Source organism: Uloborus diversus, chromosome 2, assembly GCF_026930045.1.
Source record: "Uloborus diversus isolate 005 chromosome 2, Udiv.v.3.1, whole genome shotgun sequence".
Classification (NCBI taxonomy): Eukaryota; Metazoa; Arthropoda; class Arachnida; order Araneae; family Uloboridae; genus Uloborus; species Uloborus diversus.
The window spans coordinates 76,819,211-76,837,583 of record NC_072732.1 but is presented as its reverse complement, the minus strand read 5'-3'; positions in this window follow the sequence as shown (position 1 = coordinate 76,837,583).

Here is an 18,373-nt window from a genome sequence, read left to right as displayed (position 1 = left end):
AACTCATACACACAACTACCCACACACTCATACCTGCACACAGACACAAATACACATGTCTACACACACATACACATACCCCCTACACACAAACCCCCCACACACACATAAACACACATGCCTACATACACATACATACACTCGTGATTGCGAAAAACATAATTTGAATTCAAGAGGTCAAAATTCAAATTATTTTTTTTTTCTTTCTTTGTAACATGAGATTGTTTTCAAATTTTAGATTGCGGAGAACACCTCTTAGTTCAGTCAATGAGTGCTCATAACAGAAGTGTAGCGTGCATGGAATATGCGATAATTTTTGACTTCAGAATATTGTTACGGGTAATTAGTAAATAAACGTACTAAAAGTCCCCACCCGTAAGGTGTAGGTGGGAGGGCTAAAGGTTTAAGCAAATTTTGGATTTTTCGAGAAAATGTCGAAAACGGTGGAAAAAATGCGTTTAAAGTTAAAATTCAAGCTAAATAAACTTCCTATGAAACTGTTTCTACACATATTTGTCAAATTTCCAATAATGTTTTGGGTATATGTTATAAAAAATCAATAATTTTCGGAAAAATTCTCTGTTTTTGTCAAACATTGCTCCTAGTAAGTCCCAGGATCAGTACTAATGAAAATTGTCAGGAACAAAGTTGTAAGGCTTTAAATTTCCTTCAATTTGATATGCTAGTTTGTTATATTTTATTCAACCAATCAAAAGTTGCAGAATTTCAAACAGGTACTTCCATGGCAAAAAATGGAATACTTGCCATTCGCAAATTTCAAGCTGACTCGAAAAAATCGCGCACTTCCTTTTTCTTCAATGAATTCGACAATCCTGATTGACAATGAAGTATTTGTGGATTCTTAAAACACAAATGATGTCACGCTTCCGGGGGAGGTGGAGGAGGTTTCGTAAAACTGACTTTGTGGCAAGGGGGAAGGAGAGAGTAAGAAGTGTGACATCAAGCATTTTTTCATAAGAATATGTTTTTAAAAATAAGTTTACGAAAAGTACTTTGTGACAAAGGGGGGAGAGTGTCAAAAATTCTAAAACGTTATGGAAAAAAAAACCCCGATTTCCAGTACATTAGAAAATTGCAAATGAACTGCAACAGTTGAAGAAAAATGATGAATAATGCAAAAAGTAAAAAAGTTTGAAATGAATATATTGTACGGCACTGAGAAAAAAGAAATTTGAGATTGATTGAGAGTTTAAAATTTTAATATGAATGCAATTTTTAAAAAAATGCGAAAAAGTGCACCAATACAACGTTCTAAATTGCTCACCGTTCAAAAGAACGGTCGTTCATTTTTTACGTGAACGAACGGATCCGTTTATTTTAAGGATTCGTTCTTTTTGACCCGTTCGTTCATGAACGACACATCCCTACTCCAAATACGTACTTATTCTTGTGAAGTGCCAATATTCAGCACTTCATTGGGGATATTTATAGTAAAAATAAATAAATAATACTAACAATTAAAAATATGTACATATTTCAAATTTTGTGAAAACCAAAAAATAATTTATTAATATTTTGGCATTTTAAAACTATGGTATTTATAACTATGATAAATATTTTTGATTCTATATATCTTTATACTTATCAATATTTTTTGTCTGGGACGCGAGTCACACAAACATCTTATTTATATACTTGCACACTTAAATCTGCTTTAGCGCGGTCTCTTTTGTGCTATTTTTACTTCCTTTTACAAAACGAGCTGATGTGTGCATCACATGACTTCCTTTTTGAAATCGAATGTGGTTCAAATGGGCAATGAAGTCAAGCCATTAAAATTAAAATTAGTTTATTAATGAAGTCTAAAGCTAATTACTATCGAAACATATCAAAACAAAAGGGGTTAGGCATACGCCTCAACGAGCACAGACGATGCTTTCACTTCCAAAGCAAATATACGACTTCAAAGAGGAGTGGCTTAAAATGACGAAATAAAAAAAAAATAAAAGGAAAGCGAATCAAATCATTCAATAAAAACAAACCATAAGTTTCGCTTCACTTTTAATTTAAGCTAATTTAATGATTAATAGTGCCTTGGGCTTGGAGTAAGCAAAGAAACACTTCAAATATTTTCACCCCAAGTTTGTTGCGAACCGAAGAAAAAAAAACGTTTTATAATGATTAATTTTTCCCAATATTTACAATTTTAACGATATTCAATGGTTAACTCTCTAATATCGCCAATAGTGATCAAATTAAAACCAGAACCCCCCCCCCCCAAATTTGTTGCCAAGTTGGCGAAAAGGCTTGCGATATATTGCCAAATCATAACACCACTTGAGTTTGCATTGAAATTAACAATGATTTCCCCCAAAAAAAGGTTTGAAATACCCCCTTTGGAGCATTCGAATGCAACCAAAAATTGAGGTGCACAACTGGATCCCACTAGGAGTCTACGTACCATATTTCAACTTTCTAGCGTATAAAGTTCTTGTGTTATGCGAGTTACATACGCATATAAATACGTCACGAAAAAACTCGTTGTAATTATCTCAGGTATCTTCAAAATGGATATTTCGGGTGTCCATACGTTCTTGACATATATCCACGTGTGGTCGGTTTGAAAAAAAAAAAACTCCATATTCATTCGGGGGCGAGCAAATTGGAAATTAAGGCAGGTTTTTTAGTGAAAAATTTTTCCCTAATACAATACTCCCTTTTACCAAAAAGGAAACATTGTATCTGCAAAAGAAAAAAAAAAAAACAAATCCAATTTGCTCGTCCCCAAATGAATATTGAGGTTTTTTTTTCCAATCCCACCATACGTGGATATATGCCTAAGAACGTACAGACACCCGAAATATCCATTTTGACGAATTTGTTATGTAGACTCCTAGTGTGATCTAGTTGTGCACCTCCTCTTTTGGTTGCATTCGTATATTCCAAAGGGGGGTCTTTTACACCTTCTGGTAGGGGAAAATCATTGTAAATTTCAATGCAAACTCAAGTGGTGTTATAATTTAGCAAACACTTTGCGATATATCGCCAAGTTTTTTCGTCAACTTGGCGACGAATTTGGCTTTTTTTTTTTTTTTCATTTTGAATCTGGTTTCATGCTGATCACTATTGGTGATATTTAGAGATTTTACCATTAAATCACATTAAAATGTCCAAATGGGGAAAATTAATCTGTATACGTGTTTTTGTTTCAGTTCACAACAAACTTGGGGTAAAAACATTTTAAGTGTTTTTCTGCTTAATCCAAGGCACTATTATCATTAATTTGGCGTAAAAGGAAGTCATGTGATACAAACATCAGCTCGTTTATTTGTGTCAACTTATGTTGTGCAGTACGTGAACATTTCAATAAAAATTGAATTCAATTGACGGAATTATTTGTAAAACGAGTGCGAGATAAAATAAAAACAAAAAAATCTTTTTAGAAACATTTTATTCAAACGGTTTGACATGCAACTTAAATTATCATTTTATTTACAACATATTTACATTTTTCAATGAAATTTATTTATCAATTTGTATCATGTATAAACAGAGAACTGTTATGATTGTCAAAAATTTAGCATAAAAAGTGCTTGAAAAGATTGCTCGCCATTTTATACAAAAAAGATTTTTTCTTCTTTAAATTGCACATGAACAAAAAATATGTCAAGGGAATGTGGGGCAAAGTGCTGTTTTAGCGCTACCAATCTGGTAAGATTTTAAGTATGTTGTAAGACATGTAGAAATTTCAGTCTGGAAAAAGTTACTTTTGAAGAGCAAAGTATTAAAAGTATATGATAATACAAGCAATTTGCAGAAATTATTGTTCATATTTTAAAATTTTGCTGCAAGTCAAAAATTATTTCTATTATTTTAAAATTATTAAAAAAATGTTATTAAAATTTTAAGTATTAATTAAGATCCACTATTATTTGGTGCCATGTTTCTTGCTTTGATATTAAGCTAATTTTTATTTTGAACAATTAGTACAATATTCAGTAAATTACCGCCCATTAGCCAGGGCTAAAGCAGAAATACGTGAAATACACCGCCAGCTCAGTCATTTCCAGCCGAGGACTGCAGTTTCGTGCTTATTAGCACTCATCAGCCCGGCGTAGGAAAGTGACTGAGCTGGAGATGGAAAACCTCTTAAAGAAGCCAAAAATGCGAAACAAACTGGTAGCTAATATAGAATTAGTCCAATGCATGTGAGGCCAATTGCATGGGGCAAAGGGAAGTAGTTCTTTTCGTTCAGTTAATAAATCAGTTATTAATGCACTTACATATTCAATTATAAATTAATTCATTTACATTCTTTTATTTAATAATTCCATATTTATTCATTGTGTTATGCATTCACGATTTTAGCCAATCGTTTATCTTCTATAGTATATAAGTCTATCTTCTCTCGTATATAAATCAATTAACTTATGTATTCACTCGTTTATTATTTCATTATCTATTCCTCATTATTCATTCATTTTTTCTACCCATTCATTCGATCAAAAATATTTCTTATAATCAAATAGAAAATTCATTACAAAAGTATTTCATTTTTCACTTTGCCCCATAACAGAAAAAAATGAAAAAGTTTCACTTTTTTTTTAAAACAAATTTGCTGCCAAAAATTTGTTTAACGTTTCAATGCAAGTTTTATTATAAAATACATTGTTCTTTTGTTATGTATTGTAACTTCCAAAACCAATTTTGATTTTTTTCCTTTTTATACAGGTAAGTTATCTCTACTATTTAACTTTGCCCCACATTCCCCTATCTGACGTACCTTTCAGCGAGCAAATCGTCACTGTTTGAGGTACCAATTTCTTTTTGAAAAATCAGAAACAGTTTCGAATAGCATTTTAAAATTACGTTCACTGAAAAAAAACTAATACATATTGGATAATATATAATTAAATCTTATGATGCATTCGGAGTTATCTATGTTTTTACACTGCATTAAATACTACGTATACACAGCAGGATTCAGAAATCTTTGATGACTCGCGATGGGACACCCATTACACAACTTCAAGTGACTTACCCACTAGGGTTAAGAAAATGAAGTACTATGCAAAACAATAAAGAATGGCAAGAGATGAATATGAAATATAACAATTGAAACAGAGTTTTGGTAACGCTTAAACATAGTAAAACAATACAACAGAAGTTTTTAAAATTGATGACGAACCGTAGCGAGACACCCATTGAACAATGTCAAGTGACTTGCCCACTTGGGTTAAGAAAATGAAACATTATGCAAAACAATAGTAAATTGTAACAGTTGAAGCACAGTTTTGACTCACTTCAACATAGCAAAACAGTAGTTTTAGAATTTACAATGATCTGCGGCAAGACACCCTTGCACAATTTCACGTGACTTGTCCACTTGGTTTAAGAAAATGAAGTATTATGCAAAAATATATTTAATTGTAAGAGATAAATATTAAACAAACATTTGAAATATAGTTTTGGCTGCACTTGAACATAGTAAAACAGTAGAACAAACAGTAGTTTTTAAAATTGAAGATGAACCGTGGCGAGAAACCCATTGAACAATGTCAAGTGACTTGTCAACTTGGGTTAAGAAAATAAAACATTTTGCAAAATAATAGTAAATTGTAAGAGATGAATATATAAGAAACAATTGAAGCACAGTTTTGGCTCACTTCAACATAGCAAAACAGTACTTTTAGAATTTATGATGATCTGCGGCAAGACACCCGTGCACAATTTCACGTGACTTGTCCACTTGGTTTAAGAAAATCAAGTATTATGCAAAAATATACAAGAGATTAATATAAAACAAACATTTGAAGTATAGTTTTGGCTACACTTGCACATAGTAAAACAGTAGAACAAACAGTAGTTTTTAAAATTGATGATGAACCGTGGCAAGACACCCATTTAACCAAGGTCAAGTGACTTGCCCACCTGGGTTAAGAAAATGAAACATTATGCGAAACAGTAGTAAATTGTACGAGATGAATTATATAATAAACAATTGAAGCAGTTTTGGCTCACTTCAACATAGCAAAACAGTAGTTTTAGGATTTCACGTGACTTACCCACTAGGGTAAAGAAAATGAAGTACTATGCAAAACAATAAGGAATGGCAAGAGATGAAAATGAAATATAACAATTGGAACACAGTTTTGGTAACGCTTAAACATAGTAAAACAATACAACAGTAGTTTTTAAAATTAATGACGAACCGTGGCTAGACACCCATTGAACAATGTCAAGTGACTTGCTCACTTGGGTTAAGAAAATGAAACATTATGCAAAACAATAGTAAATTGTAACAGTTGAAGCACAGTTTTGACTCACTTCAACATAGCAAAACAGTAGTTTTAGAATTTACAATGATCTGCGGCAAGACACCCTTGCACAATTTCACGTGACTTGTCCACTTGGTTTAAGAAAATAAAGTATTATGCAAAAATATATTTAATTGTAAGAGATGAATTATATAATAAACAATTGAAGCAGTTTTGGCTCACTTCAACATAGCAAAACAATAGTTTTAGGATTTCACGTGACTTACCCACTAGGGTAAAGAAAATGAAGTACTATGCAAAACAATAAGGAATGGCAAGAGATGAATATGAAATATAACAATTGGAACACAGTTTTGGTAACGCTTAAACATAGTAAAACAATACAACAGTAGTTTTTAAAATTGATGACGAACCGTGGCGAGACACCCATTGAACAATGTCAAGTGACTTGCTCATTTGGGTTAAGAAAATGAAACATTATGCAAAACAATAGTAAATTGTAACAGTTGAAGCACAGTTTTGACTCACTTCAACATGGCAAAACAGTAGTTTTAGAATTTACAATGATCTGCGGCAAGACACCCTTGCACAATTTCACGTGACTAGTCCACTTGGTTTAAGAAAATGAAGTATTATGCAAAAATATATTTAATTGTAAGAGATAAATATGAAACAAACATTTGAAGTATAGTTTTGGCTGCACTTGAGCATAGTAAAACAGTAGAACAAACAGTAGTTTTTAAAATTGAAGATGAACCGTGGCGAGAAACCCATTGAACAATGTCAAGTGACTTGTCAACTTGGGTTAAGAAAATGAAACATTATGCAAAACAATAGTAAACTGTAACAATTGAAGCACAGTTTTGGCTCACTTCAACATAGCAAAACAATAGTTTTTGAATTTATGATGATCTACGGCAAGACACCCTTGCACAATTTCACGTAACTTGTCCACTTGGTTTAAGAAAATGAAGTATTATGCAAAAATATACACAAAAGATAAATATAAAACAAACATTTGAAGTATAGTTTTGGCTACACTTGAACATAGTACAACAGTACAACAAACAGTAGATTTAGAACATATGATGATCTGAGGCAAGACACCCTTGCACAATTTCACGTGACTTGTCCACTTGGTTTAAGAAAATGAAGTATTATGCAAAAATATACATGAGATAAATTTTAAACAAACATTTGAAGTATAGTTTGGGCTACACTTGAACATAGTACAACAGTACAACAAACAGTAGATTTAGAACATATGATGATCTGAGGCAAGACACCCTTGCACAATTTCACGTGACTTGTCCACTTGGTTTAAGAAAATAAAGTGTTATGCAAAAATATATTTAATTGTAAGAGATAAATATGAAACAAATATTTGAAGTATAGTTTCAGCTGCACTTGAAAATAGTAAAACAGTAGAACAAACAGTAGTTTTTAAAATTGAAGATGAACCGTGGCGAGACACCCATTGAACAATGTCAAGTGACTTGCCTACTTGGGTTAAGAAAATGAAACATTATGCAAAACAATAGTAAACTGTAACAATTGAAGCACAGTTTTGGCTCACTTCAACATAGCAAAACAATAGTTTTTGAATTTATGATGATCTACGGCAAGACACCCTTGCACAATTTCACGTAACTTGTCCACTTGGTTTAAGAAAATGAAGTATTATGCAAAAATATACACAAAAGATAAATATAAAACAAACATTTGAAGTATAGTTTTGGCTACACTTGAACATAGTACAACAGTACAACAAACAGTAGATTTAGAATTTATGATGATCTGAGGCAAGACACCCTTGCACAATTTCACGTGACTTGTCCACTTGGTTTAAGAAAATAAAGTGTTATGCAAAAATATATTTAATTGTAAGAGATAAATATGAAACAAACATTTGAAGTATAGTTTTAGCTGCACTTGAACATAGTAAAACAGTAGAACAAACAATAGTTTTTAAAATTGAAGATGAACCGTGGCGAGACACCCATTGAACAATGTCAAGTGACTTGCCCACTTGGGTTAAGAAAATCAAACATTATGCAAAATAGTAAATTGTAAGAGATGAATATATAATAAACACATGAAGCACAGTTTTGGCTCACTTCAACATAGTAAAACAGTACAAAAAACAGTAGTTTTGGAATTTATGTTGATCTTTGGCGAGACGCCCATTGCACAATTTCAAATGACTTGTCCACTTGGGTTAAGAAAATGAAACATTATGCAAAACAATTATAAATTGTAAGAGATCAATATGAAAGAATAATGTAAAATATAGTTTTAGCTACAGTTAAACATACACTCTATAACAAAAAAATCGACGCACCAAGAAGCAATCATCCGATTGCTTTGAAATATTGTATGCATGAGTGTTTTAACGAGACATGCAAATGATTAAAATTTGGTGTCCAATGAATGAATAGTTTGATCTTCAGCGCATCGAAATTGCGCATCCAGCAGAAGTATATAAAGAGCAGTTCTTCAGCAGTTGTTAAAACTTTCGGTTTGAAAATGCCTCGCCGCATGGTTCGTGCTCATTACTAGCAACTGTCAGAGTTTAAAAGAGGTCGTATCATTGGATTGAAAGAGGCCTGTTGGTCAAATCGGAGAATTACTCGTCATTTTAGTCGAAGCGATGCGGCGATTCGAAGATGCTTGTAAGGATGGGTGCTTTAATGGTGTTTGCCACGCCGTTCTTCAGCTTGTATCCAGGCTAGAGGTGGGTCAATACCTTATTGAACTTATTACTGTAACTCTGATATAAATTATTCAATTGTTCTGAGAATTTAATCATTTTCTATTCTGTGCATTTTCTTTCTATCTACCAATTTTCGTCTCAATCGGATCACTCTTTCTTGGTGCGTCGGTTTTTTTTAATATATATATATATATATATATATATATATATATATATATATATATATATATATATATATATATATATATATATAGAGAGAGAGAGAGAGAGAGAGAGTGTGTAGAAAAACAGTATGACAAACAGTAGTTTTTAAAAATTGATGATGAAACGTGGCGAGGCACCCATTGAATAATGTCAAGTTACTTGTCCACTTGGGTTAAGAAAATGAAACATTATGCAAAACCATAATAAATTGTAAGAGATCAATATGAAAGAATCGTGTGAAGTATAGTTTTGACTAGTTAAACATAGAAAATCAGTACAACAAACAAAAGTTTTAGGCTTTATGATGCCCTGTGGCAAGACATCCATTACATAACTTCAAGTTACTCACCTGCTTGGGTTACATAAATGAGCAGGGGTCATGGCGCATTTTGACGGTCAAAAAGTAGGAAATGTAGGATATTTTCTCAAAAAAGTAGGAAAAGTAGGACAATTTTACAAAAACGTTGGAAAAGTAGGACCAGTATCTTAATGCAAAAATAGGAAATTTTCAAAACAATTGAAAAGGATTAAACAATATTTTTCATGAAAACTTCCTTTTATATTTTTAACTTCCCAGTACAAATCTTACATGCATACTAATAATTAAGCTGAAAGTCTCTCTGTCTGGATCTCTGTGACGCGCATTGCGCCTAAATCGTACGGCCGATTTTCATGAAATTTGGAACAAAGTTAGTTTGTAGCATGAGGGTGTGCACCTCGAAGCGATTTTTCGAAAATTCGATCTTGTTCTTTTTCTATTCCCATTTTAAGAACATTTTCCCGACCAAGAGTATTATAAGATGAACGAGTAAATTAGCAAGTTATCATAACGTGGAACCGTAACATGGGAAAGCTAATTAGCGATAAATTCACCATACTTTTTTTGTAAATATACAGGCGAACCAAAAGACTTGTTTATTTTTCTACTACGGTCAAATCCGTGCCGGTAGCACTAGTATATAAATAAATGAACAAACAAACAAAGCAAAAAACATCAATATATTTAAATGGAGTATTATATACACTTCTTTAGGTCGACTCAACTTCTTAAGCGAGTTATTAGAAATTCTTTGATTTTTTTTTTTTTTTCAAAATTCAGATGAAATATCCTTCATAAGCATGAAATCAAAAGATATATATCTACAATACTTCTGTAGAAGCAATATTAGATTGTCAACTCCAGAAACTTCAAAGTATCAGTAAAACATACAACTTTTTAGAGCTGTTGGTGCGTAAACCTATGTTATTTTAATTTTATTATTTTTTAAAATTCTAATAAAACATCATTCATAATCATGGAACCAAAAGACATGTACAATAACTTATGTAGAAGCAATATCAGATTGTTGACTCCAGAAACTTCAAATTATAAGTAAAACTTGTAATGTTTAGAGCTGTTAGTACATTGTAATTTTATTATTTTTAAAAGCTACATCCTTAATTATGTGCCTCATCCTAGAGCTCAGTTATATTTCCTCTAAAATGATTCTTTTAAATAAAAATCTTATTAATTTCAAATTTTAAATTTCCTTTTTTTAAGTACTAAAATGTATATTTAACTAAATGTTTTTAAAATGCTAGCCAAAAACATGAATTAAAAAAGAAAAAAACATTTTTTTTCAGAAAAAAAAAAGAAACAAAGATAATAGTTTGTTCGTTGTAATAGGAAATTTGAGTTTATTGTTTCAAAGAAGTTAACGTATTACTAGTAGAATTAGATAAGAAAAGCATAATCATTTAGTATTGCAAGTTCACAGACAGCATCTTTAACAAAATAGAACCAGTATGTAAAGTTATACCACTGAGCAAGAATAAATAGCACAGGGTGCCCCCCCCCCCCTGAAAAGTACGGGTGTACCACCCCAAATACCACAAAGACCTCTTATATAACCCCCCCCCCAAAAAAAAAAAGAAAAATACCCTTCCCCTAAAAATTTAAACGGTGCAGTCTGCACCATAGTAGACGCCCCTAGCATAAGAATAAATTAAATACTTGTTTAACCAAATGCTATTCTATATCTCAGAACCCACTCCCCCTATTTTTCGTTTCTTTTAAGTAAGAGACTTTTTACCATTAATTGTTACCATTTAGGATATCAATAAAATTGGTGCAGAGGTAATGCTTACACATTCATAGAAAGCTTTTTTTTTTTACATTTAAATATGAACCTCATTATGATTCAGGAGAACAGTTTGGATATTGAGCTTTCAAAGTTTATTGATTTTTTTGGGGGGGAGGGGGATTTTTATATTGCTGTACTTTCGAAATAGATGAATACTTTGAAATGTTTTTAAAGACTTTTTATGTGTTATCAATATTATCCTCTATGTTAAATTTAATCAAAATCTACTATTGTGCAGCCAAGTCAAGAGTGTACCGGTGGGAGGTCGCTGTGACCTGCCAAAAATTTTTTTATTCGGCAAATTTTGTACGACGATTTTGCAAATTTGGGACATAACTGCAATTCTTTAATACCCAAATGTTTCTTTTTATTAGTTATATTTATGTGTTAATACCCGTATTTATCATTCGCCTTATTCAGAATTTCCACCCTCCCAAAACTTAAAGCTTGGGGCGCCCCTGAGCCAAGCTATTGTCAGCGGCAAGAGCGTTTAAAGAAATTATGATACAATTTAGATGAAATTTTAGAAGATTTTTAGGACATTCAATAAAAAATTAAACAATATTAAGCATTGCAGAATTATTATCTTATTGCAAAGCACCAACTTCAAAATCAATGTTGATAGAGGAAAGATAATTTTTTTTTTTTGGTTTGAGGCAAGAGGGGTACATGATAACTATTTTAAAGCATTTTATTGGGCTAAAAGTGCTACTACATCTAAAATCCTAGCTATTTAAATAATGCAAAAAGTTTAACTGTTTATGAAACAAAATATTTTAGGTCAGAAAAACATGAAATTTCTTTTTTTTTTTTTACTTTAAAAGTTTTATTTTTCTAATTAAACTAAACTTCCTTCCGCCATACTGAAAACCATATTATCTTACCAAACTCTTGAATTTTAAGAAAATGTAACAGAAACGAAAAAAAAGGGAGGGAGGATTCAGTTTTTTCAACTATAGTTGAAATTGAAATTCAAATATAATAACTGCATTACATATGCCAGCAAAAAAAGATAATAATAACATGCATACTCAAGTATAGTTATCAAAAGTTAGAATTTATATTGATGGATTTTTCTACTATATACTTTTTAAAAACCAAAATTGTTTCTTAATACAAACAGTAGAATTTAGAAGAAATTGCAAGCATATATAACTTCGTGAAATCAATTCTATATTAAATATAAACAATTTACCATTAACAAATTCTCATTTTCTGAATACAAATTTCTAATCTTCTGAAGAAATTTCAAGCTAAATTCTAAAGGAAAATCAAGTTAAAAAGTAGGAGAAAAAAAATTTTTGCTGAAAAGTAGGACAATTCCTACTTAAGTAGGAAAAAAGTAGGAGGAAAATGAGCCCTGAATAAAATATTATGCAAATGCAATTTAATTAATTAAACATCACAAAAACCGATGAAACAAATGAAGAATTGTGCTTTCCTGAAATCAACATTAACCCTAAAATACGATTCGAACCAGCTTATAATTACTAATGTCTTCATACTTTAAAGAAACATCATTCACAGTCTTCTCGTAATGAAATATGATTTTTAAAAAAAGGAGAAATCAATTATTTTTTTTTTTCCAAACATTAATTCTTGACTATTATTGTATTTGGAAGGAAATAATTCTTTTTGGCACTCAGAAAGTTTTCACCTGCTACTTCATATTTTTTCGTTTGAAAATTAAATTTTCTAGTGATCAAAATTTTAAATTATCTGTCATGTTTCAAGAGCTAACATCTTATTGATGTCGTCGTTTTTTGTTTCGCGGTTTGTCGTTCTGTTGGATGTATTGTCACTAGTGATGTAGATCGGGTAAATACCCAGCGGTTAGGTATATATTTTTTGGGTATTTACCCAAGGGCAGGGTAAATACCCACAAACTTAGTGATGTGCCGGATCGTTAAAAAAAGTAGATCCGCGGATACGGATCCGGATCATTAGTGTCAAGATCCACGGATACGGATACGTATGCGGATCTCAAAATGTTTTTGCCAATTGCTCGGTAGATGTAGGATACAGGAGCAAGAATGTAAAGCTGCTACTGGATAGGCTAGAAATAATTTTTCGAATTTTATTTCAGCATAAATACAGCGCTGACCCATTCCACCCAAATTACTCCAACCGACGAAATAACAGAGCCGGGAACAACTTTACAAACAGTAAATAGAGATTTTTGTCTCACTTTTTTTGAAGGATGCCGGGAAAAACTAAAATGAAGAAAAACAGGAACCCCGTATCAATAACAAAAACTAATATTAAACTAAAAATTAAAAAAAAAAAAAAAACATGTCTCAGAGGGCCGTTGGCGTCTGAAATGATACCTTATAATTTAAATAGGGGAATAAAACCTAATTTAAACGGAATTTAAGAGTCTTTTATTCAAATATTAAAAAATTTTTGAATAGAAAAGATCCGTTTAAGATCCGTCAAAAAAGTAACGGATACGAATACGGATACAAATCTTTATTTTTCCTCGAATATCCGCGGATACGGATACGGATATCCGGAATATCACTACCACAAACTGGGTATTTTACAAAAAAAAATGCAAAAAATGAATGGGATTTTTTTTTAAATCTAAATATGAAATAATTGGCAAAACTCATGCATACATATGTATTGCATAATATTTATAATATTTTTGATTGAAAGACTTGATAAAATTATGAAAGAAACATATCGTGAACCAAAGAATCTTTCTTTTCAGTCTCATAATTGGAGAAGTATAAGCAATTCATTGATGAACTTCAGGATTTCAAAATCACTATCTAGGTTAGCCATACCCAAAATGGAAAAAAAAAAAAAAAGAAGGAAGCATGACGGTTGTTTGGAAGGAAAAACTGAGAAGTTATTAAGACTATGATGTTATTTATTTATTTTATTGCTGTTTAAGTGATAACGTGGCAAATATAGAAACAGTTTTCTTATTAATAAGCCAAAAAAAATTAAAATATTGTTTTATGTTGCCTTGCTCATTAGTATTTGCTTCCCGGTACTTCATGATGAAAATACTCGTATATATATATATATATATATATATATATATATATATATATATATATATATATATATATATATATATATATATATATATATATATATATATATATGAGATGCAAAATACGCCTGAACACTTGAATATAGGTTAACAAATAGTAACAATAAATTGAGCGACATTTCGTTACATTTTGATGTCATGCAGAAACATATTACTGGGTTATAAAAGACTAGGACCTTAAAAAATTGATGTATCTTTTTTTTTTTTTTTTGTAACCAGTTATGCTTTTTACTTTTTGTAGAATGGCTTTTTATATCTGAAATTTGGCTATCAACATTGATTAGGCATATCCAACACATTTAATGTGAATACCATATTATATTGCTAAGTTGTTTTACACAATAATTCTTTAAATATGTGATCAAAATACAAATTTTTGAGCAAAAATTTATTGTTTTGTGTATGGTTGGTTATATACACTCTATAACAAAAAAATTGACGGACAAAAAGCAATTATCCAATTGCTCTGAAATTTTGTAAGCATGTGTGTTTTGACCAGATATGCAAATGATAAAAATTTGGTGTATAATGAAACAATAGTTTAATCTCCAGTGCATCGAAATTGCTCATCCAGCAGATCTATATAAAGAGCAGTTTTTCAACAGTTAAAATTTTCGGTTTGATTGCGATTCATATTACCTTTCAAGAACTTAAAAATGCCTCGCTGCTTGGTTCGTGTTCATTACGAGCAACTGTCAGAGTTTAAAAGAGTTCGTATCATTGTATTGAAAGAGGCCGGTTAGTCAAATCGAAAAATCGCTCGTCATTTGAGCCGAAGCGATGCGGCGATTCGAAGATGGTGGAAAGGATGGGTGGAAAATTGGAAGTTCAGTATCAATATGGTAGCGGTCGACCTAGAGTCACAACAGATCGTGATGACAGAGTGATTGTCCGATCAGACGTCGCAGCGCTTTCTTCGTCTATGAACCATCAGACATTCAACCCAAACACCAGTGTTCATCATGACCATTTTGAGACGGTTGAGACAATGAAATCTACGTTCGCGCCGACCGTTACGTCACCTGCCACTGACGCCTATGTTTTCCTGCCGTTCCTTTTGCAATACCCTCGGCTAGTTTTCAGCAGGACAATGCCAGATAATATACGGCACGTGTTGATATGAACTGTCTGCCAGCTTGTCAAACGCTTTCGTTGCCTGCCAGACCGTCAGATCTCTCTCCCATCAAGCATGTCTGGGATATGATGGAATTGCGATTGCATCTGGCAAGGAATGTTGATAACCTCGTCCGACAATTGGAGCGAATTTGGCCGGAAATATCGCAGGATATCCTCCGGGAGCGTTATCGGTCTTTGCCAAGTCGTGCATCAGCTTATATCCTGGCTAGAGGCGGGTCAACACCTTATTGAACTTGTTACTGTAACTCTGACAAAAAGTATTCAATTGTTCTGAGAATTTAATAATTTACTATTCTGTGCATTGTCTACCTATCCACCAATTTTCGTCTGAATCGGACCACTCTTTCTTGGTGCGTCAATCTTTTTGTTATAGAGTGTATTAGGGTATGTCATTTAAAAAAAAATTTTTTTTTGAATATTGACTTGCGCAATTAGGATGCTCTGTATTTGCCCCCTAGAAATTCATTTCTGATATTATTTTTGAAAAATATTAAGGTTTAGCTACCGGGAAACGAGCGACAAAGTTTGAAAAAAAGGTAAAAAATGGTCAATTTCCAAAAATGTTTACGAAAATAAAATGTTTGAAATTCTTGCTCTGATACCATTCAAATGCTCCCTTTTAACACTCTTTACACATGTCTTTATGATCAACAACTTTCTATTGAAGTTTTTAGTTCGCGAATAAGCAGTACATTTTCGGGAAATTAACCAAAGTTCGATTTTTCTGCTTTTCTTGTACATAGCAGTACTTCGGCAGAAAAAGCCCCGAAATATTTATTTGTCAATAAATGTGCATTATGCATAATCTTTCTTGTTGAAACCGATGACCGGTCATTTGCCACTACTGCTACTACCTTCGTTACGGAGCTCTCCGATATGCGGGGGTGTTTTAAAGCCACCTGCATCTTGGACAGCGACACCATTTTACTCCCCCAAGATAATCTTTGACCAGCGGACCCGACTTGGTAATAATTTCTCTCATCCTTCCCAAGCTTTTAATCCCAGCTGCATTTTCCGACAAAAGACAGAATGGGATTTCTTTTTTTGTTTTGTCAAAGGGAGGAGTTAATTTTCACTAAAAATTCGGAGAGCGAAAGACTAGCGATTTCAAACATCGGAGAAGTCGGACTTAACTTTTTGACTCTCATGAAATCTACTGTCATCGTGTTATATCATGATCCCAAAATATCCTGTGAACTTTTGTGAGGTATCGGTATAAAGTATTTCAATATATTTCATTAAATTTTACCCTTGATAAATTTCCTGCTCAGCTGAACACTCACTGCACCACTTCAGTACGTTACATTGTGAATTTCAAACTTTAGGTACTCAAGACGCCTAGAACACTTCATATATTATTTTTAAAATTATTTATAGTGACAATGACACCTTCTGCTGGCAAAAAAACCAGACATGCTTTAAGCATTACGTTGAGTGAGTATCTAGGAGGCCCCAAAAATTTCCTACCGAGTTTCCAACTTTACGTCACTGTTTGCAGAGATGCCTCGAGTTACAGCAAAATGAAATGCTCATGAGCGATTAAGAGTCGCGCAATGTCTCAAAGAGAAATATCTTTTTTGCCGTGTTGCTGTTGAGATTGCAGAACGGTAGTCAAGTTCTAATTGCGAATTAGAGGAACTTATTGTTTATAGCACAAAAGTTATAGGAGAAAGACTTTGCCGGAGCTGGTCAGTATTCTCTGAGATAGCTCGAAACAAAGCACGGAAAGCTTAAAGAACAGTATGAGCTTAAACTTGATAAACTTTTCAATATATAGTTTTTTGCACATGTAAAATTGTACTATGCGATGAGAATGATGCTCCATGCAAACTTGTAATGCCCAGGCCCACTATCTTTGCAATTGTGATTTAAAAGTGAGGCTGTTTTTCCCTACTCTCATAACATAAGCAAAAGAGCTTTTGCTGTTGACAAATTAATGTCAATTAGGGTAGGAAATGACCAAGGATGAACATTACTATGGTGTTTTAGAGTTCCGCAGTCGGTAAATCTTAATGCTTGCAATCTTACTGAACTGATCAACTGGGACGCAGAGATCCTCACTGAACCAATTTTCACAGCAAACTTATCTTTGGAACAGCTTAAAGAATTGAATGTTCCCCCACTGGATCTTACTTCATATTCAATACACACTCAAAGTTGCGAGAGAGCGGTCAAATTATTGACCGAGGCTGCAGAATCAGTATGTGGTTGGGCCAAGAGAGATGGATTCATACGAACGCAATTGCGTATTTGAGAAGCAATGCCTTTTTCGAGAACAAATAAAGATTCAGAAAAGTGTTCCAAATTTGATAGAAAAATAACTGTATCAGTGGCTAATTGTAGTATTGTGTTTGGGCACCTGAGTGAAAGGTTGACATACGGTACGTAAATTTTTAAATGTATTCAAATTGTCTTAATAATTTGGAATTTCACTTCTTGCAGTAGACTAAGTATGTTTTGTTTCACATATACCGTACTTTTTTACTTATTAAATAAATTAGTTAATTGATGATAAATGTCTGTAGCCATTAAGTAAAAGGCCACAAGCATATACTAAACACGAGCCTCATCGAGCATTTTTAACTGTCAGAAATAATATCAGAAAGAAGTATCTAAAGTGTAAGTACATAAGATCCCAAATGTGCTCATCCAATATTTAATTTTTTTTTCATTGGTGCAGGACATATTCTACGTGCACAGTGCACGTTTATTAGAAAATAAATATTCGGGACTTTTTCATACGAAATACTGCTATGTACAAGAAAAGCTGAAAAAAATGAATTATAGTAAATTTCACAAAAATGTATGACTTATTCGAGAAACTAAAAACTTCAAAGGAATGTAGTTACTCATAAAAAACATGTGTAAAGAGTATTAAAAAGAAGCATTTGAA